This window comes from Camellia sinensis, unplaced genomic scaffold, assembly GCF_055761805.1.
Source record: "Camellia sinensis isolate YWXY unplaced genomic scaffold, ASM5576180v1 Unanchor1, whole genome shotgun sequence".
Taxonomy (NCBI): Eukaryota; Viridiplantae; Streptophyta; class Magnoliopsida; order Ericales; family Theaceae; genus Camellia; species Camellia sinensis.
In genome coordinates, this window is record NW_028128987.1 from 34,375,120 (window position 1) to 34,383,353 (window position 8,234).

Sequence of the window (8,234 nt, forward strand, 5' to 3'; positions counted from 1 at the left end):
AACTTCCTGTTTTAATTTTATGCAACTTTCATTTTTATTTTTATTCTACTTCCATTTTAATTCAATTTACTTTCCTATTAAACTTCCTTTTTTATTTAATTTCCAAATAGATCGCTAAGGTATAGTGGTTTCTGGTTTGAACTTCCATTTTTAATTTTATGCAACTTTCATTTTTATTTATATTCTACATCCATTTTAATTCAATTTACTTTTCTATTAAACTTCCTTTTTTATTTAATTTCAAAATAGATCGCTAAGGTATAGTGGTTTCTGGATTGAAGTTCCATTTTTAATTTTATGCAACTTTCATTTTTTTTATATTCTACTTCCATTTTTATTCAATTTACTTTTCTATTAAACTTCCTTTTTTATTTAATTTCCAAATAGATCGTTAAGGTATAGTGGTTTCTGGATTGAACTTCCATTTTTTATTTTCTGCAACTTCCATTTTTATTTATATTCTACTTCCGTTTTTATTCAATTTACTTTTCTATTAAACTTCCTTTTTTACTTAATTTCCAAATAGATCGTTAAGGTATAGTGGTTTCTGGATTGAACTTCCAATTTTAGTTTTATGCAACTTTCATTTTTATTTTTATTCTACCATTTTAATTCAATTAACTTTCCTATTAAACTTCCTTTTTTAATTTAATTTCCAAATAGATCACTAAGGTATAGTGGTTTCCGGATTGAACTTCCATTTTTAATTTTATGCAACTTTCATTTTTATTTATATTCTACTTCCATTTTTATTCAATTTACTTTTCTATTAAACTTCCTTTGTTATTTAATTTCCAAATAGATCGTTAAGGTATAGTGGTTTCTAGAATGAACTTCAATTTTTAATTTTCTGCAACTTCCATTTTTATTTTTATTTAACTTCCTTTTTTATTCAAGTTTCTTTTCTACTCAACTTCCTTTGTCATTTAATTTCCAAAAATATCGTTAAGGTATAGTGGTTTTTGGATTGAACTTCCATTTTTAATTTTATGCAACTTTCATTTTTATTTATATTCTACTTTCATTTTTAATCAATTTACTTTTCTATTAAACTTCCTTTTTTTATTTAATTTCCAAATAGATCGTTAAGGTATGGTGGTTTCTGGAATGAACTTCCATTTTTAATTTTCTGCAACTTCCATTTTTATTTTTATTTAACTTCCTTTTTTATTCAAGTTTCATTTCTACTAAACTTCTTTTTTTATTTAATTTCCAAATACATCGTTAAGGTAAAGTGGTTTTTGGATTGAACTTCCATTTTTAATTTTATGCAACTTTCATTTTTATTTATATTCTACTTCCATTTTTGTTCAATATACTTTTCTGTTAAACTTCCTTTTTTTATTTAATTTCCAAATAGATCGTTAAGGTATAGTGGTTTTTGGAATGAACTTCCATTTTTATTTTTATTTAACTTCCTTTTTTATTCAAGTTTTATTTCTACTCAACTTCCTTTTTTATTTAATTTCCAAATAAATCGTTAAGATATAGCCGTTTTTGGATTGAACTTCCATTTTTAATTTTATGCAACTTTCATTTTTATTTTTATTCAACTTCCATTTTTATTCAATTTACTTTTCTGTTAAACTTCCTTTTTTATTTAATTTCAAAATAGATCGTTAAGGTATAGTGGTTTCTGGATTGAACTTCCTGTTTTAATTTTATGCAACTTTCATTTTTGTTTTTATTCAACTTCCATATTTATTCAAATTACTTTTCTATTAAACTTCCTTTTTTACTTAATTTCCAAATAGATCGTTAAGGTATAGTGGTTTCTGGATTTAACTTCCATATTTAATTTTCTGCAACTTTCATTTTTATTTTTAATCTACTTTCATTTTAATTCAATTTACTATCCTATTAAACTTCCCTTTTTATTTAATTTCCAAGTAGATCGTTGAGGTATGGTGGTTTCTGGAATGAACTTCCATTTTTAATTTTCTGCAACTTCCATTTTTATTTTTATTTAACTTCCTTTTTTATTCAAGTTTCATTTCTACTAAACTTCTTTTTTTATTTAATTTCCAAATACATCGTTAAGGTAAAGTGGTTTTTGGATTGAACTTCCATTTTTAATTTTATGCAACTTTCATTTTTATTTATATTCTACTTCCATTTTTGTTCAATATACTTTTCTGTTAAACTTCCTTTTTTTATTTAATTTCCAAATAGATCGTTAAGGTATAGTGGTTTTTGGATTGAACTTCCATTTTTAATTTTCTGCAACTTTCATTTTTATTTTTATTCAACTTCCATATTCATTCAATTTACTTTTCTATTAAACTTCCATTTTTATTTAATTTCCAAATAGATCGTTAAGGTATAGTGGTTTCTGGATTGAACTTCCAATTTTAGTTTTATGCAACTTTCATTTTTATTTTTATTCTACTTCCATTTTAATTCAATTAACTTTCCTATTAAACTTCCTTTTTTATTTAATTTCCAAATAGATCGTTAAGGTATAATGGTTTCTGGAATGAACTTCCATTTTTAATTTTCTGCAACTTCCATTTTTATTTTTATTTAACTTCCTTTTTTATTTTAGATTCTTTTCTACTCAACTTCCTTTTTTATTTAATTTCCAAATAGATCGTTAAGGTATAGTGGTTTTTGGATTGAACTTCCATTTCTAATTTTCTGCAACTTTCATTTTTATTTTTATTCAACTTCCATATTCATTCAATTTACTTTTCTATTAAACTTCCTTTTTTATTTAATTTCCAAATAGATCGTTAAGGTATAGTGGTTTCTGGATTGAACTTCCAATTTTAGTTTTATGCAACTTTCATTTTTATTTTTATCCTACTTCCGGTCATCCCATCCCTTTAACAGGAGGCATTTCACAATATGTAAACAACATATGTACTTTCAACATGCATCAACATTACGCATTTCCTTTCCAATTTTAACAATGTATTCAACATATATAATGTTACATTCAACTTCCATACGAGGCAAGTTCCAAAACATACTTCCAATAAACCAAAACGTTTTCAATGTTTCACAACTTAAGACATATATAAAAGTTCTTAAGTTCAATAATAGTTCAAAATTTAAACACAAGATTACATATCAACAAACAAGTCCGGATATTTCTCACGGACTTCCAACTCACGTTCCCAAGTGGCTTCCTCCACTCCGTGATGTTTCCACAAGACTTTCACCAAAGGAATGGTCTTGCCACGCAGGACCTGATCTCGCCTATCCAAGACCCGAACCGGTCTCTCCTCATACGAGGCATCCTCATCTACCTCTAAGTCGGTCCAATCCAATACATGTGATGGATCTGGCTCATATTTCCAAAGCATACTCACATGAAACACGTCATGAACTCCGGACAACTGCGGCGGTAAAGCTAGCCGATAAGCAACCTCGCCAATCCTCTCAAGGATCTCAAAAGGACCAATAAATCGAGGGGATAACTTCCCACTCTTCCCAAACCTCATTTTTATGCAACTTTCATTTTTATTTATATTCTACTTCCATTTTATTCAATTTACTTTTCTGTTAAACTTCCTTTTTTATTTAATTTCCAAATAGATCGTTAAGGTATAGTGGTTTCTGGAATGAACTTCCATTTTTAATTTTCTGCAACTTCCATTTTTATTCAAGCTTCATTTCTACTCAACTTCCTTTTTTATTTAATTTCCAAATAGATCGTTAAGGTATAGTGGTTTTTGGATTGAACTTCCATTTTTAATTTTATGCAACTTTCATTTTTATTTTTACTCAACTTCCATTTTTTTCAATTTACTTTCCTATTTAACTTCATTTTTTATTTAATTTCCAAATAGATCGTTAAGGTATAGTGGTTTGTGGATTGAACTTCCACTTTTAATTTTATGCAACTTTCATTTTTATTTTTACTCAACTTCCATATTTGTTCAATTTACTTTCCTATTTAACTTCATTTTTTATTTAATTTCCAAATAGATCGTTAAGGTATAGTGGTTTGTAGATTGAACTTCCATTTTTAATTTTATGCAACTTTCATTTTTATTTTTATTCAACTTCCATTTTTATTCAATTTACTTTTCTATTAAACTTCCTTTTTTATTTAATTTCCAAATAGATCGTTAAGGTAAAGTGGTTTCTGGATTGAACTTCCATATTTAATTTTCTGCAACTTTCATTTTTATTTTTATTCAACTCCCATTTTTATTTAATTTACTTTTCTGTTAAACTTCCTTTTTTATTTAATTTCCAAATAGATTGTTAAGGTATAGTGGTTTCTGAATTGAACTTCCATTTTTAATTTTATGCAACTTTCATATTTATTTTTATTCTACTTCCATTTTAATTCAATTTACTTTCCTATTAGACTTCATTTTTTATTTAATTTCCAAATAGATTGTTAAGGTATAGTGGTTTCTGAATTGAACTTCCATTTTTAATTTTATTCAACTTTCATTTTTACTTTTATTCAACTTCCATTTTAATTCAATTTACTTTCTTATTAAACTTCCTTTTTTATTGAATTTCCAAATAGATCGCTAAGGTATAGTGGTTTCTGGATTGAACTTCCCTTTTCAATTTTATGCAACTTTCATTTTTATTTATATTCTAATTCCATTTTTATTCAATTTACTTTTCTATTAAACTTCTTTTTTTATTTAATTTCCAAATAGATCGTTAAGGTATAGTGCTTTCTGGAATGAACTTCCATTTTTAATTTTCTGCAACTTCCATTTTTATTTTTATTTAACTTCCTTTTTTATTCAATTTACTTTTCTGTTAAACTTGCTTTTTAATTTAATTTCCAAATAGATCGTTAAGGTATAGAGGTTTTTGGATTGAACTTCCATTTTTAATTTTATGCAACTTTCATTTTTATTTTTATTCTACTTCCATTTTAATTCAATTTACTTTCATATTAAACTTCCTTTTTTATTTAATTTCCAAATAGATTGTTAAGGTATAGTGGTTTCTGAATTGAACTTCCATTTTTAATTTTATGCAACTTTCATTTTTATTTTTATTCAACTTCCATTTTTATTAAATTTCCTATTCAATTAAACTTCCTTCTTTATTGAATTTCCAAATAGATCGTTAAGGTAAAGTGGTTTCTGGTTTGAACTTCCATATTTAATTTTCTGCAACTTTCATTTTTATTTTTATTCAACTTCCATTTTTATTCAATTTACTTTTCGGTTAAACTTCCTTTTTTATTTAATTTCCAAATACATTGTTATGGTATAGTGGTTTCTGAATTGAACTTCCATTTTTAATTTTATGCAACTTTCATTTTTATTTTTATTCTACTTCCATTTTAATTCAATTTACTTTCCTATTGAACTTCCTTTTTTATTTAATTTCCAAACAGATCACTACGTTATAGTGGTTTCTGGATTGAAGTTCCATTTTCAATTTTATGCAACTTTCATTTTTATTTATATTCTACTTCCATTTTTATTCAATTTACTTTTCTACTAAACTTCCTTTTTTATTTAATTTCCATATAGATCGTTAAGGTATAGTGGTTTCTTGAATGAACTTCCATTTTCAATTTTCTGCAAGTTCCATTTTTATTATTATTTAACTTCCTTTTTTTATTCAAGTTTCTTTTCTACTCAACATCCTTTTTTATTTAATTTCCAAATAGATCGTTAAGGTATAGTGGTCTTTAGATTGAACTTCTATTTTTAATTTTATGCAACTTTCATTTTTATTTTTATTCAACTTCCATTTTTATTCAATTTACTTTTCTATTAAACTTCCTTTTTTATTTAATTTCCAAATAGATCGTTAAGGTAAAGTGGTTTCTGGATTGAACTTCCATATTTAATTTTCTACAACTTCCATTTTTATTCAATTTACTTTTCTGTTAAACTTCCTTTTTTATTTAATTTCCAAATAGATTGTTTAGGTATTCTGAATTGAACTTCCATTTTTAATTTTATGCAACTTTCACCTTTATTTTTATTATACTTCAATTTTAATTCAATTTACTTTCCTATTAAACTTCCTTTTTTATTTAATTTCCAAATAGATCGCTAAGGTATAGTGGGTTCTGGATTGAACTTCCATTTTCAATTTTATGCAACTTTCATTTTTATTTATATTCTACTTCCATTTTTATTCAATTTACTTTTCTATTAAACTTCCTTTTTTATTTAATTTCCAAATAGATCGTTAAGGTATAGTGGTTTCTGGAATGAACTTCCATTTTTAATTTTCTGCAACTTCCATTTTTATTTTTATTTAACTTCCTTTTTTATTCAAGCTTCATTTCTACTCAACTTCCTTTTTTATTTAATTTCCAAATAGATCGTTAAGGTATAGGGGTTTTTGGATTGAACTTCTATTTTTAATTTTATGCAACTTTCATTTTTATTTTTATTCAACTTCCATTTTTATTCAATTTACTTTTCTATTAAACTTCCTTTTTTCTTTAATTTCCAAATAGATCGTTAAGGTAAAGTGGTTTCTGGATTGAACTTCCATATTTAATTTTCTGCAACTTTCATTTTTATTTTTATTCAACTTCCATTTTTATTTAATTTACTTTTCTGTTAAACTTCCTTTTTTATTTAATTTCCAAATAGATTGTTAAGGTATAGTGGTTTCTGAATTGAACTTCCATTTTTAATTTTATGCAACTTTCATTTTTATTTTTATTCTACTTCCATTTTAATTCAATTTACTTTCCTATTAAACTTCCTTTTTTATTTAATTTCCAAATAGATCGTTAAGGTATAGTGGTTTCTGAATTGAACTTCTATTTTTAATTTTATGCAACTTTCATTTTTATTTTTATTCAACTTCCATTTTTATTCAATTTACTTTTCTATTAAACTTCCTTTTTTATTTAATTTCCAAATAGATCGTTAAGGTAAAGTGGTTTCTGGATTGAACTTCCATATTTAATTTTCTGCAACTTTCATTTTTATTTTTATTCAACTTTCATTTTTATTCAATTTACTTTTCTGTTAAACTTCCTTTTTTATTTAATTTCCAAATAGATTGTTAAGGTATAGTGGTTTCTGAATTGAACTTCCACTTTTAATTTTATGCAACTTTCATTTTTATTTTTATTCTACTTCCATTTTAATTCAATTTACTTTCCTATTAAACTTTCTTTTTTATTTAATTTCCAAATAGATTGTTAAGGTATAGTGATTTCTGAATTGAACTTCCATTTTTAATTTTATGCAACTTTCATTTTTATTTTTATTCAACTTCCATTTTTATTCAATTTACTTTTCTATTAAACTTCCTTTTTTATTGAATTTCCAAAATAGATCGTTAAGGTAAAGTGGTTTCTGGTTTGAACTTCCATATTTAATTTTCTGCAACTTTCATTTTTATTTTTATTCAACTTCCATTTTTATTCAATTTACTTTTCTGTTAAACTTCCTTTTTTATTTAATTTCCAAATACATTGTTATGGTATAGTGGTTTCTGAATTGAACTTCCATTTTTAATTTTATGCAACTTTCATTTTTATTTATATTCTACTTCCATTTTTATTCAATTTACTTTTCTATTAAACTTCCTTTTTTATTTAATTTCCATATAGATCGTTAAGGTATACTGGTTTCTTGAATGAACTTCCATTTTCAATTTTCTGCAAGTTCCATTTTTATTATTATTTAACTTCCTTTTTTTATTCAAGTTTCTTTTCTACTCAACATCGTTTTTTATTTAATTTCCAAATAGATCGTTAAGGTATAGTGGTTTTTGGATTGAACTTTTATTTTTAATTTTATGCAACTTTCATTTTTATTTTTATTCAACTTCCATTTTTATTCAATTTACTTTTCTATTAAACTTCTTTTTTTATTTAATTTCCAAATAGATCGTTAAGGTAAAGTGGTTTCTGGATTGAACTTCCATATTTAATTTTCTACAACTTCCATTTTTATTTAATTTACTTTTCTGTTAAACTTCCTTTTTTATTTAATTTCCAAATAGATTGTTAAGGTATAGTGGTTTCTGAATTGAACTTCCATTTTTAATTTTATGCAACTTTCACTTTTATTTTTATTCTACTTCCATTTTAATTCAATTTACTTTCCTATTAAACTTCCTTTTTTATTTAATTTCCAAATAGATTGTTAAGGTATAGTGGTTTCTGAATTGAACTTCCATTTTTAATTTTATGCAACTTTCATTTTTACTTTTATTCTACTTCCATTTTAATTCAATTTACTTTCCTATTAAACTTCCTTTTTTATTTAGTTTCCAAATAGATCGCTAAGGTATAGTAGTTTCTGGATTGAACTTCCATTTTT